Raw genomic sequence first — 21,867 nt, 5'->3', positions numbered from 1 at the left:
ATATTGCTATTAAAAAAATCTGACAGTGCAGGGAAAAGTTAGAGGAAAACGTCGAGAAAAAAGGCTGATTTTTTTCACCTCAATTCCAATTTTTTTTTACATTTCAGCTGTTATTTACCGTAGGAAAACCTTGTAGGATCTACGCAAATGACCCCTTGATGAATTTAGAATTTTGTCTACTTTTCAGAAGTGTTTAGCTTTCTGGGATCCAGCACTGGTTTCACACCCATTTCTGTCACTAACTGGGAGGAGGCTGAAAGCACAAAACATAGTAAAAATGGGGTATGTCCCAGTAAAATGTCAAAATTGTGTTCAAAATAGGGTCTTCTGATTCAAGTCTGCCTGTTCCTGAAAGCTAGGAAGATGGTGATTTTAGCACTGCAAACCCTTTGTCGATGCCATTTTCAGGGAAAAACCACAAACCTTCTTCTGCAGCCCTTTTCCCCCCCCATTTGTTTTTTTTTTTTAAATGAAATGTTTGCTGTATTTTGGCTAATTTCTTGGTCTCCTTCTGAGGAACCCACAAAGTGTGTGTACCTCTAGAATCCCTAGGATGTTGGAAAAATGCAAAGATGCAAATTTGGCCTCTGTAGCTTATGTTGACAAATAGTTATGAGGGCCTAAGCGCGAACTGCCCCAAACAGCCAAAAAAAGGCTTGGCACCTGATGGGGATAAGGCCTGGCAGCGAGGGCAACCTCCTCAGTATCCCTCGGTGTTCACTGTAGAACCTTTTTTTTTATTTACTATTTGCTTATGTGCTTTGGCGGTCAAACTAGCCCAATTTCTCTTTCTTTATCCCCTTGTTGGTCTTTTTTAAAGTTATCTGCAATTGCTGATGTTATCTGACAAAGGGCTACCACATTTTTATCTGGGGGAGTCTCCGGTTCTGTACAAAGTAAGAAGTAATCCGTGTTACTTTTCACCACCTTTCCAATAAGGGCTGAATCATTTATCCCCATCCATTTTAAACTAATCCCATTTTATGCAATATCAATATGGAAAGCCATCTGGGGTACTTCACACAGCTTGTATGGTAAATTCAAAATGAGTGCGAGTGGAAAATGGTCACTAAAGCTAATAGCTTCTACAGCAAATGACCTGTAGAGGTTTACACAATTCATGGAAAGCATTATATAATCTATAAAATAACTGCTCCTATTCCCTTGAAAGGTTAGCATGGGGCATACCTCTATCATCAATTTGCTGCAGCAACTCTAAATTATACAGTACTTGATTAATACAGTCATCATATCTAATATGGGGGAAATTGGCCTGTTTGTTTCCTCTAACATCAATGTAACCACAAATTCCTGCTAATTAATACATACAGGGACTAATATTAAAATCACCCACCCAAATATATATACATTCTGCTTCGTAATTCTTTATACATTTTCCTAATACTTTATTGAGTTCCTCCACAGCCTTGTGTTGTTTACCATTAAAGATGTTGTTATAATAATTTATCAATACAAATGATATACTCATATTGGACTGTAACAAAGCCAGCTGAAGGTATGGGGAATTAGTGTAACCCTTTTTAAGAGTCACAGGCGCTAAAGTTAACAACAAGATGGCCAAACCTCCCTTTGCCCACCCATAGACTGCTGGGATAGCCAGGATCGTAACTGTTACAAAACCATCAATTGTGAAAGTTTCTATATGGCAAGTCTCCTGTAGACATAGAAAGTCTGCAGTATGAAAATATGATTGCCATTCTTTATTGTCCACCTTATTTTTGACGCTCACTACATTCCAAGATCTAAAAATTAGCGTATTAGATAAGTGTGTACGTTTGTTGTATATTCCTGGACCACATTAATTGTTCTTACATTCCTATCCAAGCTGTCTACGCCCATTTTTCCATTGCTTACCCGACGCAAGTCTTGTTCCTCCAGGCTTGGGGGGGGGGGGCAATCTGTTTGCATTTGTCATAGTATAACAAGTACTGCAATTAGCTTGATTATGTGGGGTTGGGATCTGTGTATAAGCTCAAGTGGTCTGTAGAAAAAACCCAGCAGTACAGCGACACTCTCTTCCTCTAAGCGTGATTGGTTCCGATGCCCTAACTGAAGATTTGTAAGTACAGACTTAGCCACTACCGGGTTTCTAAAATTGACTAAAACAGTCACCATCATCTGTTTTCAGGCCATAACCTACCAAACGTGTCCTTCTTACCATGATAATTTTGTGATGCAAAAGATTTTTGTTGCAACCATAATCAGATGTCCAGTAAATCACCTTATTCTTAAGACTGGGCCAGCTTTCTTTGAAATTTTTCTCCAAAATGGGGAAACTCTTCAATACAATGACATAGGGGACAGCATTGGGGGGAAAGGCTATGTGTCTCCATCAGATACATAAAGTGAAACCCAAACATCATGTTTAGGGTGTATAACTTCCACCTTTACTAAGGCGGATCCTTTTGAAGTACCCATCCCGTTTATTCAATTACCACTGCCTGTACTTTGTTGATTTGGTATTCCAGACACACAGCCAGAGGTTATTATTGTAGGATGATCGAGAGTTTTAGGTTCATGTACTAACGGAGTATGGATTTTTGATTGCACTGTGACTCCTCCCCCAAGTATACTCTGGCAGAGATTGTTATTTTTCTCAAGTATAGTAACCTTCTTTTTAATCTCATTGAGCTCTGTAAGAACTTTACATTCAAAAGAGTCAAGCTTGATCATTTGTTCAATATTACTTCCAAACTATTTTGGGCAGAAAGGTCATGTTCACTCTTAGACCCTTTATTGTTATTGCAATTTTTTGCTACACATGCTCTAGATGTCTTAGATGACTTTTGGGGTAAACCCTCATATTGGATTAATTCTCCAGTTGTTTACTCCTTTTCACAGTCTGTGAAGTTAAGTCCTTAGTAACTGGTAGTTCATGAATTACTGGCTACTGATATGAGACACAGGTGGCATGTTTTGATTTAGGTAAATATACTGTATTATTGGGGGCCATGAGACTGTTGTATAACAAATCAGGGTCACTCAAATTATCCACAGTTGCTCAGTCGGGGGCATGTTTGGTTGCAGCTAAACCTTCTTCAACATTTATGATTTTGCTCTCTATCAGGCCCACAGCATCCGTTAAATAGTTTGTGTAAGGAAATGCCTCCTTGGCATGGTTACCCCCTAACGTTTTGCCTTTGCTGATGCTAAGTTATGATTTGAAAGGGCGCTGGGACCCTGCTAACCAGGCCCCAGCAACAGTGTTCTTTCCCTAAACTGTACCTTTGTCTCCACAATTGGCACAACCCTGACACTCAGGTAAGTAAGTCCCTTGTAACTGGTACCCCTGGTACCAAGGGCCCTGATGCCAGGGAAGGTCTCTAAGGGCTGCAGCATGTCTTATGCCACCCTAGGGACCCCTCACTCAGGACATGCACACTGCTTCACAGCTTGTGTGTGCTGGTGGGAAGAAAATGACTAAGTCGACATGGCACTCCCTTCAGGGTGCCATGCCAACCCCACACTGCCAGTGGCATTGGTAAGTCACCCCTCTAGCAGGCCTTACAGCCCTAAGGCAGGGTGCACTATACCACATGCAAGGGCATATGTGCATGAGTACTATGCCCCTACAGTGTCTAAGCAAAACCTTGGACATTTTGAGTGCAGGGTAGCGATAAGAGTATATGGTCTGGGAGTTTGTCAAACACTAACTCCACAGTTCCATAATGGCTACACTGAAAACTGGGAAGTTTAGTATCAAACTTTTCAGCACAATAAATGCACACTGATGCCAGTGTGCAATTTATTGTAAAATACACCCAGAGGGCATCTTAGAGATGCCCCCTGAATACATACCCAACTTCTAGTGTAGGCTGACCAGTTTCTGCCAGCCTGCCACACACCAGACATGTTGCTGGCCACATGGGGAGAGTGCCTTTGTCACTCTGTGGCCACGAACAAAGCCTGTACTGGGTGGAGGTGCTTCTCACCTCCCCCTGCAGGAACTGTTACACCTGGCGGTGAGCCTCAAAGGCTCACCCCCTTTGTTACAGCGCCCCAGGGCATCCCAGCTAGTGGAGATGCCCGCCCCTCCGGCCACTGCCCCCACTTTTGGCGGCAAGGCTGGAGGAGATAATGAGAAAAACAAGGAGGAGTCACCCACCAGTCAGGACAGCCCCTAAGGTGTCCTGAGCTGAGGTGACCCCTGCCTTGAGAAATCCTCCATCTTGAGTTTGGAAGATTCCCCCAACAGGATTAGGGATGTGCCCCCCTCCCCACAGGGAGGAGGCACAAAGAGGGTGTAGCCACCCTCAAGGACAGTAGCCATTGGCTACTGCCCTCCCCGACCTAAACACACCCCTAAATTCAGTATTTAGGGGCTCCCCAGATCCCAGGAAATCAGATTCCTGCAACCTGAAGAAAAAAGAAGGACTGCTGACCTACAAGCCTGCATAGAAGGAGGAAGACAACTGATTTGGCCCCAGCAGTACCGGCCTGTCTCCAACTTCGAAAACCTGCTCCAGAGATGCATTTGACAAGGACCAGTGACCCCTGAAGCCTCAGAGGACTGCCCTGGACTACAGGACCAAGAAACTCCCATGAACAGCGGCCCTGTTCAAAACCAGCTACTTCTTTGCAACAAAGAAGCAACTTCCAAGGACTTCACGTTTCCCGCTGGAAGCGTGAAACTCTACACTCTGCACCCAACGCCCCCGGCTTGACCTGCTGAAAACTAACACCTCAGGGAGGACTCCCCGGTGACTGCGAGCCCGTGAGTAACCAGAGACTACCCCCCTGAGCCCCCACAGAGACGCCTGCAGAGAGAATCCAGAGGCTCCCCCTGACCGCGACTGCCTGTAACAAGGGACCCGACGCCTGGAACCAACACTGCACCCGCAGCCCCCAGGACCTGAAGGAACCGAACTTCGACGCAGGAGTGACCCCCAGGCGACCCTCTGCCTTGCACAGGTGGTGGCTGTCCCGAGAAGCCCCCACTGTGCCTGCCTGCACCGCTAGAGTGACCCCCGGGTCCCTCCATTGAAACCTATATAAAACGTGACGCCTGCTTTGCACACTGCACACGGCCGCCCCTGTGCCGCTGAGAGTGTGTTTTGTGTGCCTACTTGTGTCCCCCCCAGTGCTCTACAAAACCCCTGTGGTCTGCCCCCGATGACGCAGGTACTTACCTGCTGGCAGACTGGAACCTGAGCACCCCTGATCTCCCAAGGCGCCTATGTGTTTTGGGCACCTCTTTGACCTCTGCACCTGACCGGCCCTGATCTGCTGGTGTGGTAACTTTGGGGTTGTCTTGAACCCCCCAACGGTGGGCTGCCTATGCCCCAGGACTGAGACTTGTAAGTGTTTTACTTACCTCTTACTGGCTTATTGCCATTTTTACAAAGACTGTACATGATATTGTTTTCATTCAAAGTTCCTAATGTATGTAAGTGAAGTACCTTACATTTAAAGTATTAACTGTAAATCTTGAACCTGTGGTTCTTAAAATAAAATATATTTTTCCATTTAAAAAACCTATTGGCCTGGAGTAAGTCTGAGTGTGTGTTCCTCATTTATTGCCTGTGTGTGTACAATAAATGCTTAACACTACCTTCTGATAAGCCTACTGCTCGACCACACTACCACAAAATAGAGCATTAAAATGATCTCTTTTTGCCACTATCTTACCTCTAAGGGGAACACTCGGACTCTGTGCACACTATTTCTTACTTTGATATCTATCACCTTTCAGGCGAAGTAACCCGTTTGCAAAATCTAAATCAAGCAATTAGTTATTTGTCAGTGAATAACTTCATGCACATTGCCCAGGAGACCTTGGGAGGCCAAACCACAAGACAGAATTGCTTGTAAGTTGTACCTTTGAGCGAACATTTACAATTGTGACATTTTAGTGCTGTGGTTTAGTGGCTTAACACCCGACTTTTTAACTGGGGGGCCTGGGTTCTAGTCTTTATTCTGGCACATGGCTGAAAACTGTGTGGTTCTAGGCAAATCACTTAATCTTGCTGTGCCGAAAATTATACTTGCATGTTAACAGCATTGTTTTAATTTACCACCAAGCTAGATCTGCACTATATCAATACCAATGCATAGAGGTTCAGCCTAGAGGCCTGCTGCAGTATTCATTTAGATCTCAGGCTGTCTACCAAGACTACATGATGCCATGACCCATAGCATTTAAAGGCAAATAATCCTCTTGTTTAGAGACTTCCTCCAGAGCTCCTCTTTCCTCTATCATCAGAAGAGCAATTTGGAAGCGGGCTCAGCATCATATTACCAAGATGCTCAGAATGTACCCCTGAAGCTAGAGTCACAAGTTCTGTTCACCACGAGGTAAAAAGACCAGAATTACTGAGGAAAACCATTTTGGTCTTTATTTAATTTAGTTGCTTCTAACCCTCAGGAAAAAAATACACCGATGGATACTTATGGAACAGTACTTCATGATGGTTACTCAATAGCTAGAGACAAAGAAAGACTTAGAGCTCGATTTAGAGTTTGGTTCATGGTTACTCTGTTATGGATATACTGTGCACCTTATTACAAGTTCTGTAAGACATAATGTACTTGTAATAAGGCAGATATGATATGTGAGGGAGAAAACCGTCCAACAAACTCTAAATCATGCCTTTAATCAGGATTACACCCTCCTCGAAAAAAGGAGCCGCATTACTAGGAGGAAAAATAAATTCATCCTTAAATACTTTTTTTTGCTTAAGCACAGAGTAAAAACTGTCAGCAAATTGAAGTGATTGTGTAGAGCATGCTCACAGAGGGGCACAATTCACAAGAACCATCACTGGCAGAAAATCTTGATACTCCGACCATAACTCAAACCTACAATTGACTGACAAAATACATAGTCAACCCACACAACTGCCAAGGCGAAACCAAGAATTTTGCACGTTTGTTCCATACTCTGAGCTGAACATGGCTAACTGCAAATACAATGGGGCCCAAAGGAGCTGCTTTTAATATTCTCAGAGCTACTAAATAATGAGAAAGTCCCATGTTCTGAGAAATCTGCTATATCCACTTGTGGCTGGAACTGCGATACCCGGGGCGAAAGAAGAGAATATGTTTCTTTGTCTCAGGGGCCAGAGGACAGACTGGGCACATAGAGTATAGATGTTTCTTCCATTTCGAGCTAAAAGACAAGAGAGGTAAACAACCCAGGTGGAACCGCATATATAAGCTTTTAGCTAGAGGAGGGGTGATGGTATCCAGAAAAACCTCAAACTGTGGATTCAGTTTAAACTCTAGAAACAGGTTGGTTAAATGACCAAAAGACCCATTCAGGTCCTGCCAGTCATAAATATACGCCCAGTAGGAGGGTTTCAGATTTGTCATCTCAGACCTCTGGATAGAACAGGGCTTTTTCCACAGCCTAGCCATCCCAAGCTTCCTGAACCAGCTGGATACAAGCTTCACCGAGTGGATTTTTGAAGCACCTCTTAATTTCTGGCATTTTTTATCTTCGAAGTGGACCAGATCTGAATCCAATACGTCAAGGGCTTTAATTGCGCTTGATCAGCAATTTGCTTGACACCCAGATCTAAAAAGAGTGGCAAACGGGGCATGCTCAGCGGGACTGAGAAATGAATTCTCAGCTGCTGTCAGTTCCTGGGCATCAGCATACCCCCAGATTTCAACACCAAGAAGAGTGGCACTTCGGGCTTTTGAGCGATAAGCCTGGAGAGAAGGGGAAATAGGTCTTGAGTAGGATCATTTGTGTAGGTGAAGAATAGCTTTAGATCTGTGTGCCAACAACCGGGAGCTTTTGGCGAGTTGAGTCTCCCAAGTTAGCTTGTCAGCTACTCTGACTCCGAAGTAATTGAAACTAAGAAAGCTTTCAAGGGGCACACCCACTACCTTTATGGCACGGTTCCTGGTTATCCCTAGCCCAAATTTCATAAATGTAGTTTTGTTGACATCTAACTCAAGGGCCCTATGTTTACAAAAACCTAAAGAGTAATTAGCAAATACCAATATAGGCAGCTTTTTGTTGTTCAGGGTAGGGGAGTCATTATTGCAGACCATAAGCTCCTGAACCACTCCATTTTTATTCAGCATGAATAATGTGAGGGAAAGGACGCAGTCTTGCTGAATGCCTCCAGAAATGGGAATGCGGTTGGTCAGTTCCCCTCTGTTGCCCCAACGAACCTGTGTGTATCTCCCTTCTTGAAACCTGGCAATAAGGTTGAAAAGAATAGCAGTTACCCCCATTGTGGCTAGCACTTTCCATCATCTCTCATGTGGGACCAGGTCAATTGCTGCACGCAGGTCTACAAATGCAGGGTATAATTTTTGTTTACTTATCAATGCAAACTTCCAATATAAGAGTGCAAATCTGAAGGCCTGGTCATGAGTGACTGCTTTGGTACAGAAGCCAGCTTGCAGGCTGGATAAGATTGCATTTTGTTCAATCCAGCTGGGCAGTTTGTCAATTACACTTATATGCCTATAGTTAGAGAGAGACTGCCAGCATCCCTCTTTTTAAACACAGGAATAATTTCTGCTCCCTTCTGTGTGTCAAGGATTGCCACCCCTGCCATAGTAGCATTGGATAAGGAGTTTATGTGAACAGCCCACATTTGAGGTTCAGACTTGGACAGGTCACCCGGAATCCGATTAGGGCCTTAGCTGTTTTTAACTGCCAGATGGCAGAATGAGTGAGTGTCTGTGAGGCTAAAAAAAGAGCTCACAACACCCCTGAGTAGCAAACCTGCAGGGAGTCTGGATGGAACTGTTGAACTTTTGACAGGAACCAGGAATATTTTGGCCATACAGTGCTGCAAAATCATCTTCACATTTCTCTGGCTAAATGTTATAATGACAAATGCTAGTAGTAGTGTTGGCAGTCCCATGGGAAACTAAACACCAGAATGTCTGATCATCATTAGTTTTAACAGCACACAAACTCTGCCATGTTTTTTTCAACCCAATCCCATTTAGCTTTCTCTTGGGCTGCTTCATACTTGCTTCCAGCCTCAATAATTTTGGTACATACCCTCCCACACCCTTTGACAGCCACTTTAAAGATTTTGGGCCAGATTTACAAGCAAGGTTAAACCATTTAGCATCATGCAGAAGTATGCACTGCTTCCTGTCAGTTTTTCTAAAGAAAATAGTCTATAATGTTCCAAAGAGTTGTCGATGGGCATCAAGAATAACCTCAGGTGATGTGAGACTATCTTCAATTTTGGACACAAAGTGGGCATACCAGCAGTAAATCTCAGCATGTAATTAAGGGTTTGCCATTACCTGAGGCCATGAAGCTCTCCTGCCATTATTATTATTATCTATAATTGGAGCTGGGACCACAGCTTGGCAAGAAGTAGTAGACCTACTAAGGGCTTCCCCTTTTAGATTGGTGATCAGAGGATTATGATCACTATCTAATCGGGATACCACTGTCACGTCAATGAGTAACAGCCAAAGCTTGATGTCCTAAAATACATAATTTATAACACTTGAGAAGGCTTCCCTTCTAAATGTAGACGATCTTTAAGAGTCAGAGCGAGTACGCCCGTTAAATGCCCTAATTCCCTGCCAGACAACCAAGGACACCAGCAGAATTGGAAGAATACTCCTGGGGTTTACCAGTGAGGCAAGGAATACCCCATTGCGCATCCTTGGACTCAATCAAGTCATTGATAATAGAAGAAGGCTCGAAAGATACATTAAAGTCACCTGCAGTCATGAGTTTAGCTTCTTTCGGATACCCCTCAACTAATTCATCTAGCAAGGCCATAGTTGGTGAGATATTGCTGGCAGAAACAGACCTAGCACACAGATTAAACAACACCATGCACAAACCTGAGGGAAAATCCCCCCCCAAAAAACCCATAAAGTTTTGATAAATATTTTTCAACAGTGAGTGCAAGCATTCAGCATTATTCTTTATTAGAACTAAGAGTTCTACCAGTGCCTCTTGGGGGTGTTGCCTCCACGCTGTAGGTGGCATATTCATCAAGAAAAATCTTCTCCAGTGCCCAAGTTTCCTGAAAAAGGCAAATATCATAGTTCCCAGTAATAGTGGTCCAGTCGGGGTCTAGCAATTTAGGTGTGATCCCTGCCAGATTCCACAAGATCACAGTAAGAGAATCGTACCAGTGGAGAAGAACATAATCAGCGGATCCCTCATTATTAGAACCAGTTGGTTTCAGCCCAGCAGGGTGCAATTTGGTCTTCACAGAAGTTAACACAACCCTATTATTAGTTAAACATTGTGATCCAGAAGCAGGATCTGGTCTCACAGAGCACAAATCAAGGTGGAAAATACAGAAAGTAGAAGCAGTTTGCCTCAGTCACACAAATGAATTTAGAGTGGAGACTGCACCGCCATCCAAATCAGTAGTGGCAGTAGGTCCAGGAGCAGGCTCATGCACTGGCTGGCGCAAGAGCTGGGCACCGTCCGAATGGGTATTCAAGGGTGAAGGTGGTGACAATTATAATCAGAAGGCATTGTTGGCATAAACAGTAAGATGGCCGGTTTGGAGTTCCATACCTATAAGGTCATCTACCATCTGCTCATTCTTTAAAGTCAATGCAATATAATCGGAGATAGTGGAACCACTATTGCACCATTAGGCACTTTCAATGTCTGATCGAATGATGGAAAGACAGTTAAGTTTCGATCTGAGCCAATAGGTAACTTTGTTTATTAGTGCCTCAGGATCCTCAGACATCCCTGCCCAGTTTGGGTGTTGGTGTCATGTATCCTTGCCTCCTGAGCTCATCCTCCATCACATGCAGTTTTAGCCTGATGGAATGAGCTATGGCAGGGTGCCTGTACAAAGCCAAAGAACGTTAACGGACATATTAGCAAGGAGTGGGCGAGGAGGGAGGGGAGCTCTTGTTCACCCTAGAAGTAGCCAGTGCAACACTAGGTGGGGGGGACGCAAAGAGCCTGACGTGGCCCACCTAAAAGTGAATCATCTCCAGGATTGTAATTGGTTTTAGCCTGATTGGTCACTCTAGGTGGCACACAGGTTGCCGGAATAGGGCAAGGATTGTGAGTGGCGGTTTGAGCAGGATTTGCCAAGATGCCATCTCTTGCTACTCCATTAATGAGACCCCCCACTTGGTCCAGTTTGTAGGTTACCCTTTGCTGGATTAGGTGAAAAATTGTAGGAACAAATATGGGCATTTTCCAAAGAAGCCTTCTCTTTGGCAAGTCGCTTCACTATAATGACAAACAGACCTTTTAAATCATCTAGCTTATGGTGCAGGGAGCTATGGTCAGCCTTGTTAAGAGATACGGGAGAATTCATACCAGGTGTATCTGATGGCATGTCAACAATCAAACTTGCAGGCAAAACAAGTTGGGTAGAAGGAGCAGATCAAAATTGACTGGGTACCTCGACCATCAAATCAGAGTATCTGTTGGTACATGGGACATTGGGGGCTATGTAAATCGTAGGTGATAGTGGCAGTCTAAGTGAGTCAAGCGAGGGGTAATTAGAAGGTTATTTCCCAGTTGCAAGAACAGCCCCTTCCAAATTCAAAACAGGTGTCACTGCACTTTTCCTAAACATACCAGGAACATTGGCTGTGGACTGTTGCGCCTAATAATTGCTGTGTCAGTTGTAATGATAGATTCCACTTCCATTCTGTGACCCTTGTGTCAAATAAATGGTCAATGTCATGAGGAGTGCAGTTCCTTCCCACAGAGGTGTTAGAGCTGGAACCAGCTAAGGTGGTTTCTTAGATCTTTTCGCATTGGTATTGGACAAGTCAGATGCCTTTCACTTCCCCATCTCCCTACCATGCATACACTAGCCTCAAATGCGTGTTAGAGTCCAGAAAATGGTTAAAAGCATAAAAGAATAAAATAACCTCTCAGGTTTTAATACAGTTGAACTCACAGAGCTTCTTCGGATGTGGCAGCAAAATCCTAATGAAAGAGAATGGGCTGGCCCAGCCTCCTGCGGCAAATGACTGGTGAAGACGGGTCTGGTCTTAGCCCGGGAATGTTCTGCGCGCGCCCTGTGCTGCAGGAGGCTGCCTGCGCTTTAAAGCACTCAGGGATGTTGTTGGCCCCATCCTGTGTCAAGTGTATCTGGGGGGTGAAGTCCTACGCCAGTTTCAAGCTGCGAAGTTCTCGGGACACTGTCCAGCTAACAGACAGCAGCTAAAAGGTGTGTATGAGGGAAGCAGTCACAGAACAGAATCAGTCTCACATAGTGGTATTGTTTATTACCTCGTCATAACTTTTCTTGTCTCTTCTGCAACGGGGATATTTTGCTTTAAAATGTAGTACTAATAATAAAAAAAAAATCTTCCTTTATCCCTGTGAAAAATCAAATATCACAACCTGCAAATGAAAAGGCGATGGATTTGGTTGTAGGGCTTACACACATCGCAGGTCAAATTACCCACCTGACAATTACTATGGGATGCAGACTTAGCAGGTGCGCAATTTGAACCCGACTCCGCCTTGCACTCCCCGAAAATGGAAAATTACATGCAATCTGGGCATGATTTTACATAGACTGCAGGTGCAAAACTGAATTTCTGAGCAATATGCACCTGTGATTTGTGCCAGATTTCATAAGAGGGAAAATCTGGCATTGGACATAATTTATGTCCAGGTGGTATTCTGTTTCAAGGCATATCAACATGTTATACCTATAGACTGGACACATAAGACAGAAGACCGGGAACAAATTTTGAGAAATGTCTGATACACCTATAATGCAGCTTTAAAACATTTCCCACCTCATCCCACCTCAGGAAAGGCACTATCACCCTTTAGCAGAGAGAATGCATTTATTAACACACTTATATAAGCAAAGCAGGGAGTGGGGCAGTCCATAAGAAGCGGGTTGAACTGAGAAGCATAACTGGTGTTAACCCAAGTATCCTCTGAGTTTCTACAAGAAGAATAATTCTGTGACCCTAGAACTTGTCAGTGTGAATGTAATGTGCGTGTCCTCTGCCAGAGGCTCCAAAACTGGTAGTGGATGCGCTGGCACACGATCTGTATTCCCTCCGCCGTAAGATCCATTACTCAAGCGCTTTTGGGAGTAGTGAGCGTGAACGCACACCTGTTCTTCAGTTACCAGCTACTGTGGGCGTGTTCCAAGCACCCGAACCACCAGGTAACCTGAGCTGCATGAACTTGAACATTAACTTATCTCCATCTGCTAAAACGTCAGCAGGTTATTTACCTAAGTGGGGCTGAATCGCCTCAAAGAACTTTAGAAGTGAGACATATGTGGACTGGCCCTTGTGTCACAGAGCCAAAGACAAACCTTGCATCATATTATTGTGAATTTGCACTTGTGCCAGATTTACGCGTGAATATTTATGTGTGGTTAAAACCCCATGAAACTCGTCTGATTAATATTAACTTTATGCGTATTAGTGTGTGATTAAAGTAATTCTTTCTATACAAAGAAAGACCCTGGTCTGGACAATGCTTTTTGGGTCTGTTGTTTGACTGTATAAAGTCTGAACTTCTACTCCTCACTACCTCCCTGAGATGCCTTTAAGTGCTCGCCCTTGCTACCCTGACAGTCAAGTGTGAGAAGGATATACTTGTCCAGTTTGCAGTGCCATAGTAGGTCAGGCTCCAGGACACCAATGGTAAAATGTTCCTAACCCCAGAGTTGTAACCTAGTAACCCGAGCACGCCCCACCAAATGCGTTCTGACACAAAGTGACTATCTTTGAACAAATTACAGCCCGAAACAAAAGAGTAGAACACTAAGTAATAAAGATAGGTGAATTTGCCAATGACTGTCGCTCTTCAGGCATCTGTTTCTTGGCCTATCATGAAGGAGCAGGTTGAGCACATAAATGTCCCTCAGCTCTCTCCAGCATCTGCAGGCTAGTCACATGACCCCTGCAGCCTCACGTCACTGCTCTTATGTATTATCTTTCCTGTTGGCACAGGTTCCATCTCTTTTGAAGAAGAACAAGAACAAACCCCAGGCCAGTTTCAGCCTTGTTGGACCCCCATCAGTCAGGTGCAGCTGGAGTTCTTTTGCACAGCGACAACTGGACAAGTGTCAGGTCATGCATTGAGAAATGCAAAAAGTGGTCAGTAGATTCCTTTAACTAACCTTACCCAAATGGTAATTTCCAATTGGTTGCACTTTATTTGGCTTTGCTGTGCTACTACTTAAAGAGCACAACATTATGCAAGTAAGATGTGGCCCTGCTCTGATAGGAACTCCCTGGCCTGAACCACCAAGCCAAGCTACCTCCTCATTCCTCTTTCTGTTTACATAGGATCTCAACCAATCAGATGCAATGCTAAACTTTCCTAAATTAGAAATCTTAGCAGCAAAAACATCTTCTGTACTTCATCTTGTAATATGTCATTAATTAAATGAAGATCTTTACAATATGGAATTTGTTAATTGGTACATCTGGAATTAGCTAGAATGTGCTGGAGTATATGTTTGAACAAAATCTGAAGTCGCTGGTGTAAAATCAGCATAAAAACCTTTAAGATGCTGACTGAGTTGGTCGTTGTTAAAAATGGGGTCTCTAGTTGGCAGTCGGTTTGCACCCTGTCTAAGTAGGGACCCTCACTCTAGTCAGGATAAGGGAGATACCCACTGAGATAACCCCTGCTCACCCCCTCTGTAGCTTGGCACAAGCAGTCAGGCTTATCTCAGAAGCACTGTGCAAAGCATTTGCACATAACACACAGTAACACAGTGAAAACACTACAAAAGGACACCACGCCAGTTTTTTAAAAATAGCCAATATTTATCTATTTAAAACAAGACCAAATAAGATAAAAATCCACCTTCAGTAATAAAAGTATGAATTCTGCAAAATGTACTCAAAAACACACTTCCATGAATTCAACAGCTCCACCTGGGGCTATCACAGCGTTGTGAGCAACAAAACCAACAGTTCAGGCTGGCCACGGCAGCGCGGGCCAGCTACGGTGTCAGGAAGACCCGCAAACAGTACCTTGGATTTGTAGGGCGTCGTGATCCTCGGGGTGAGCTCAGGAGGGGGGCGTCACAGTGTATGTTCCAGAGTCGGTGCAGGAGTCATCCGGACCTTGAAGTCACATGCCTTGCAGATCGAACTCCAGGCAGATGAAGTCAGGTGCACCGGTGTTGACGGCGCCCGGGCTGCGGTGCAAAGCAGGACTATGCAATGTGCGGTGTCCACAGGTCATGGTGCAGGCAGCGGCGTCACCATTGTAGAAGTACTGTCATCGGTAGGCCCAAGCCAGCGGTGCAGGACAGTGCTTCGTGACCCTCACGAGGGGTGTCCACAGGCCACTGTGCAAGCAGGGATGCATGATGACGACACTGGAGTTGATGGTGCTGGTGTCTGTGGACTGGGGCTGCGGTGTGTGATGGGACGGTGCTTCGTGCTCCTCATGATCAGTGTCCACAGGCCACAGTGCAGACAGCGGTGCCGGTGTCAGCAGGAGCGTCGGCGTCGGGGAGGCCCAGGCTGCAGTGTGAGCAGGCGATGCCGGAGTGCAGGGCCCACAGGTTGCAGTGCGCGCAGTGCCTCAGTGAAGTCGTCTGATGACTAGGTTGGTGAGACCAGGGTCACGGTGTGATTCGGGGCAATGATACTCCGTGCAGCGTCGGCAGGTCACGGGTCAGGCCAGCGGTGTCTGTGGTTTTTGTTCTTGTACAGCACAAACACACAGTTCCCAGGGCTGCAGGTCGAGGAAACTGCAGTCTTTGGTGTCCCTGAGACTTCCAACAGGAGGTGAGCTCTACTCCAAGCCCTTGGAGAACTTTCTCAAGTAAGACACACATTAAAGTTCACCCTTTGCACTCCTTTCAGGCAGAAGCTGCAGCTCCAGGCCAGTTCAGCAAAGCAACACAGCAAAGGAACAGTACTCCTCCTCCAGCTCTACTCCTTGGCAGAGGTTCCTCTTGATTCTAGAAAGATTCTAAAAGTTTGGGGTTTTGGGTCTTCCTCTTATACCCCTTTCTGCCTTTGAAGTTGGCAAACTTCAAAGCAAAGTCTCACATTTTTGACAGATCCTTCCTTGTCCAGGCCAGGCCCCAGATACACACCAGGAGGTCGGAGACTGCATTGTGTGAGGGCAGGCACAGCCCTTCAGGTGTGAATGACAACTCCTCCCTCCCCTCTAGCTCAAACGGCTTGTCAAGATATGCAGGCTATACCCCCACCCCCTTTGAGTCACTGTCTAGAGAGGTGCAAAACAGCCCAACTGTCAAACTGACGCAGAGAGACAATCCACAAACAGACAGAGTCCCAAAATGGTTCAAGCAAGAAAATGCCTACTTTCTAAAAGTGGCATTTTCAAACAGACAATTTAAAAACCAACTTCAATAGAATATGTATTTTTAAATTGTGAGTTCAGAGAACCCAAACTCCAAATTTGTATCTGCTTTCAAGGGGAATCTGCACTTTAAGTATATTTAAAGGCAGTCCCAATGTTAACGTATGAGAGGAATGGGCCTTGCACAGTGAAAACCGAATTTGGCAGTGTTTCTTTGTTAGGACATATAAAACACACGAGTATAAGTCCTACCTTAAACATACACTGCACCCTGTCCCTGGGGCTACCTAGGGCCTACCTTGGGGATGCCAGACATGTAGTAAAAGGGAAGATTTAGGCCTGGCAAGTGGGTACACTTGCCAAGTTGAATTGGCAGTTTAAAACTGCACACAGACACTGCAGTGGCAGGTCTGAGCCATATTTACAGGGTTACTAATGTGGGTGGCACAACCAGTGCTGCAGAACCACTAGTAGCATTTGATTTACAGGCCCTTGGCACCTCTGGAGCACTTTACCAGGGACTTACCAGTAAATCAAGTATACCAATTATGGATAAACCAATCAACAGTACAATTTACACAGAGAGCATATGCACTTTAGCACTGTTTAGCAGTGGTAAAGTGCCTAGAGTCCTAAAGCCAACAAAAACAGGTCAGATAAATTACGATGAAGGTGGCAAAAAGATTGGGGATGATCCTGCAAAAAGGGCCAGGTGCAACTGTCCTGTATTGTTAGCCTTCTCAGTTGCGTGATGTTGTAATGGGTTTGATCAAAATGTGTGTAAGAGGCACAGTATAAATCTAAAAACTACTTAGATGGCGACCGATTTGGCTTCGGGCTTCTTTAATTCATCATCTTGCACTATGTCACAAATCTAATTAAGATTTTTGCAAAATGTAACTTGCTTATTAGTTTATCTGGAATTTTTTATGGTTTTTAAAACTTGACCCCCTTTTGAAGATCAATAGGGTGGGAATGTACTGGCCTGAGCACTGTAATAATTAAAGAAAAGCACACCTCTGCAAATGGCAGTCCCCGCTGACTACTTTTCTTGGATTATGTTTGAGTTTGGAACATGTAGGTGTTGCTAATTAGTACTCAGGTTGGAAAATGTTTAAGGAGGGTTAATGAGGGCAGGACTTTCTTTCGAAGAATCGCCAGGTACTTGTGAGAACATGGGATACTGATTCGGGTGAGGCAAATTGTAGTGGTTTTGCGCTATTTAAGGTTTTGGTAGACTTTTAAGTGTAGCATTTGAGAAAACCTCCTGTAAGTAGGATTGGAAATATTGATCTTGGATAGATTAAATTGTAGTGGTTTTGTGTTCATTTATTGTGGGAGGTTTTGTTTGTTACTGTATAGCACATGAGGATAAAATGTTTTGGAATAATTACAGTGGGACTGGTTTCTGTTTGTTAGGATAATTATGTCCATAGGTATGGTCAAATTTCCATACTTGGAAAGTATATGGTTAAATGAGCTCTTCCTTTGCCTCAGAAGCTATGACCAATCACATACATAGATATTTTTTGTGAAAAGATATCAATATTTCTGAACTTGATAGGAATGTTTGTTCTTGCTGATGCACGAGTAATATGTTATTTACATAGGTTTATATGAATTTTGTATTCCAATTATTAGGAGTCAATATGATATGTGTTCAGTTCAGATTGTGAAGACCGGTCATGCAGAATTACGATGAATAACGGATGAACATGAAATAGACTTGGGAAAAAAAACAGATGACTATATTTGATACAAGACGTGTTGATCTTCTTTGAAATAACATGAAAACAGTCATGAAATGGTATGTGTGCTATATTTATGAATATTTTAACAAAAATGAATGTTGATTAGGATTTTAATACTAAGCCTTTTGTTTAAATTATTGATAATAATGTTAAACAACTGTTTAGGTTGACGGATTCCAAAATGTATTAATAGTCTATTATTCATGATGGAATTGTGAATCAAACCATTGCTCCTCTTGCTTTTGTTTTCAAATTTGATGGTGCAATAGTTATTATGGGTTATCAAGCTTTTTTGTTATGTATTTTGAAAATGTATTAAAGTACTCCTTAAATATATGGTATATTTTAACAGGACCCATTTGAAAAAAGTATTTTTGTTTTTTAAAGAATTGTTTAAATGCATATACATCATGGTGTTTACATAATGAGGTTGGGGTGTGGGTTTTGGATGTAAAGCTTTGTAAGATGTGACACATGTATTTATGGGCTTTTATGTGTGTATATTTTATATATGATTTTTGCAGCCCTAAAGGAGTTGAACGAAACACTTTGGCTCAGGCTCTGTGTGATTTTATATAAGGAAAAATTTGGAAGGAAATAAATAGGATATAAGACGTTTAACAATACAATGAGTCTTCTGTGGATTTTAATCTGTATTTTGAGTGCACCACTACGCATATTTTTTTGCATTTGGTGCCTGCAGTCTATTTCCTTGGTCACATGACTAGGTGTAGTTGTCAGTTTGCTTCTGTGTATTCCTCCCAATCAGCCACACAATAGAAAGACAGGGTATTGGTAGGATGGGCCGTCCAAGGCAGGTTGGAGATGTGGGGGACAGAGCTGTGCAAAATTCTACTTGCACTTCAAAGACACTACCTTAGATCACACACAAACAACGTCATACTAGTCTGTTATGTCTGCAGATAGACTGCGACCAGAGCAGGGTTGCAGAAAATTTAAGACACTTCTATCGGGAAAACTCCTGAAGTTTTTTACTTCAAAGTGGGCACAAAGTATAAAAATCGGATGCTCAGACCCACTCTTCGAATCACTTCTGGACATACTGAAGAATCAGAAGGACTGCCCTGCTGCTGGAAAGATTGCCCTGCTGCAAGGAGGACTGCCCTGCTGCCTGTGAGAGGAAGAATGGACCTGCACCTTGAACTCAGGACCACCAGAGTAACTCCAAGGACTAGCTGTCTGTCTTCTGGCTGTGAACTACTGGGACATAACAAGCTCCAACACCCTTGAAACTTGCATCTGGACTCTGCCTACAATGAGTCCTGACCTCCCAAGTGATGCTACTTATCCTAATCCCTTGGAGGTGGTGTTAAAGGTGCTGCACAGGCTAACTGTGGGCCCCATCAAAACATTGCAGCGCAACACAACACAACTCGATGCAGGCCCTTGCACCACAAGTCTTTGCAGTCCCTGATCGGCACCTTCATTGGAACCAACACAGTGTGACGCAACTTGATGCAGGACCTCACATCGCAACACCGCACAAGTCTGCACTGGAAATGAAGCAGCGCAAAGCAATACAACACAGGACCTCGCAAAAGAGCACTTGCAGCTCCAAATTGGAAATGATCCAGCATGGTGCAACTTGTCGCATGACCTTGCATTGCAGCTTCTCATCGGAACTGATGCAGTGCCTCTCTTTGACGACATATGGTACAATACTTAGCGGAACTAATCTGGCCCCTGTGTCTGGTCCACCCTCCATCAAAATCGGCCTGACCAGAAAACCACAATTGGATCTTTGTGCTTTTTGGCACTATTTTCACTTTAATCTTACAAAATTCACAACCTTGGTTCTACTGATGGATTTTTGTTGTTTTGAGGTCAAATAATAAATTCAATTTTGCTCTATTTTTCTATATTGGTGTCAGATTTGTCTTGTGATTTGTTTCACTTTATTACTGTTTGAGTGCTGCATAAATACCCCTTCAACCAACAAACACATTTCTCATACCAACGATTTGTGTATCTTCTTCCCTCCCAGAAATGTAAATGGCTCATGAATTACGAAACTTTATATATTTCATAACAGTACAACGAGTTTCCCCCCCCCCCCCCCCCCCCCCCCCCCAAACTGAAGTGCTGAACTGGTAAGAGTACAGTGCCTTGAGGTGGGCAAGCACTGCCAGGCTCGAGCCAAATGCTCGGGCTCATCCTGAAATTTCGAGCGAAAACGAGCGAGGCCTCGTGGTTTCTGCCTTCCCCCTCGTCCCTCAATCAATTTGTTTCCTAGTTAGTCTTCTTGTTACGACTTATGTTTATTTATGTAACACATCTAACATGTAGCTCCTTCAAGACAAAGCATTAATCCTTTATTTAAAATAAGCGAGAGGGAGATATCCATTTAATGGCTGTAGTACACAATCAGGAGACCGGGACCAACCTCTGCTTCGCCAAATGATATGATCCTAAACAATTATCTTATGTCAAGATGCCGTTTTCCTTTATTACATGAAAGCACCTTGAAATACACAAAAGATGCCCGCTGTACAAAATAACTCTCTTGCACACGTTTCAATATACTTTAATGAGTCACCGCCTCCATTTATAATAAAAACCCAGCACACTAGAGAACAGACCTGACTTGGTTCACTAATGGCATTGGCTCATCAGGGCGGTGTGGCAGCATGAATGTTTCTAAATACATTTAGAAAGAATCACTTTTATAAATAAATGCCACTCGCAGTGGTACATTCAGATGCTCTAAAGTCAAACTCGCCAGGGTGTCAAGAAAATACACTTTTTGAACTTTGAGGGGACTTTATCTTATTTTATACGCCGTTTGTTGTGATATGTGCGTTCCTAAAGACGGTGTAGGCGCGGCACCTGGGCATAATAGGTGGGGGACGGTGCTCGGCTTGAGGACAGGGTTGTACAGCCAAGCCCTGAGTCGGTTCTACCTGTTAATTGGCTGGTTCGCCCACCTCTATCTGCAGTTTGTCTTCCGTATGTATTATGCACGTTACAGCGAGTGAAGGAAGCAACGGTACCTTTGCGTCGGTTTCAACCAGATGAGGCACGTCAGACCCTGCAGTCGGGACAGTCCACTAAGTGCCTGCTCTGTTAGCATACACTAGTCTTTTCCTGGCTCTTCACTTAAAGAATTAGCCATTTTGTCAACACTGATCCTAAAACTACAGAATCACGAGAACATCTGCACTCACCTGCTGCCTTCGCAAAAGCACTCCGCCTCTCCTGCTCTTCGGCTGCACTGATTTGTGTCTTCCGGTCGCTATGGGTACGGACTCTGTGACGTCAGACGCTTGTTGTAGCGTAATGAGCTTCGCTTCCAGCTGGTGGCGCCTTGTGACACGCCGCGTGCATATCATGGTTCTGTGGTCTGTGGTTCGTGGTTCTTCTGCCGTTGTTTAGTTGGGTAACGTTGCAAAGCCCTGACCAGTGTGCCTCACAACACATCGTGAGCGCTTAAAGCCTCCTTCTACAGTTATGTCCTCTTATGTATTTTTCCACAAAATATGATACTTTTGTGCATAGCTTCCAAGATATCAGTTTGCTTATATGCGACATTTCAATGTCTTTATTGTACTTATGGGTGAAATTTCAATGGTTTGTGTGTGACACTTTTACACCTTATAGAACGTAGGAATGAGATAAATAGTAGAAATTACCCCTTCTTTGGACTGGTATGGTCTATAAACAGCTACAGCAGTCTTGACGTGCTTGTGCAGGTTACTTTTCTGCTTGTGCAGGTTCCCTTTCTGAATGTGACACAGGCACCTGGCCGCTGTGGTACCTCAGTGTTCTAACCTCTTTGTACCTCTGGGTTTTGTGTTGGTATAACATTTCAGATAGGGACCGTGAGTGTTACAACCTGTAAAACACATACACGCACATCAGTAGACATTT

General features: G+C 43.9%; 1 protein-coding gene across 5 annotated transcripts in view; it reads right to left on the bottom strand.

Annotated features, from left to right (window-relative positions):
- AK9 (adenylate kinase 9) overlaps positions 1-21,221 on the bottom strand; it is an 824,487-nt gene extending 803,266 nt beyond the window's left edge. For all 5 annotated transcript variants that reach the window (XM_069234515.1, XM_069234516.1, XM_069234517.1 and 2 more), the window contains exon 1: positions 21,165-21,221. The gene's annotated coding sequence lies outside the window, so the exon portion shown is untranslated. The remainder of the gene's footprint in view (positions 1-21,164) is intronic.
- Positions 21,222-21,867: the final 646 nt, after the last annotated feature.

This window comes from Pleurodeles waltl, chromosome 5, assembly GCF_031143425.1.
Source record: "Pleurodeles waltl isolate 20211129_DDA chromosome 5, aPleWal1.hap1.20221129, whole genome shotgun sequence".
Taxonomy (NCBI): domain Eukaryota; kingdom Metazoa; phylum Chordata; class Amphibia; order Caudata; family Salamandridae; genus Pleurodeles; species Pleurodeles waltl.
Note: the sequence above shows the minus strand (reverse complement) of the source record. Positions and strands in the feature narration are given on the sequence as shown.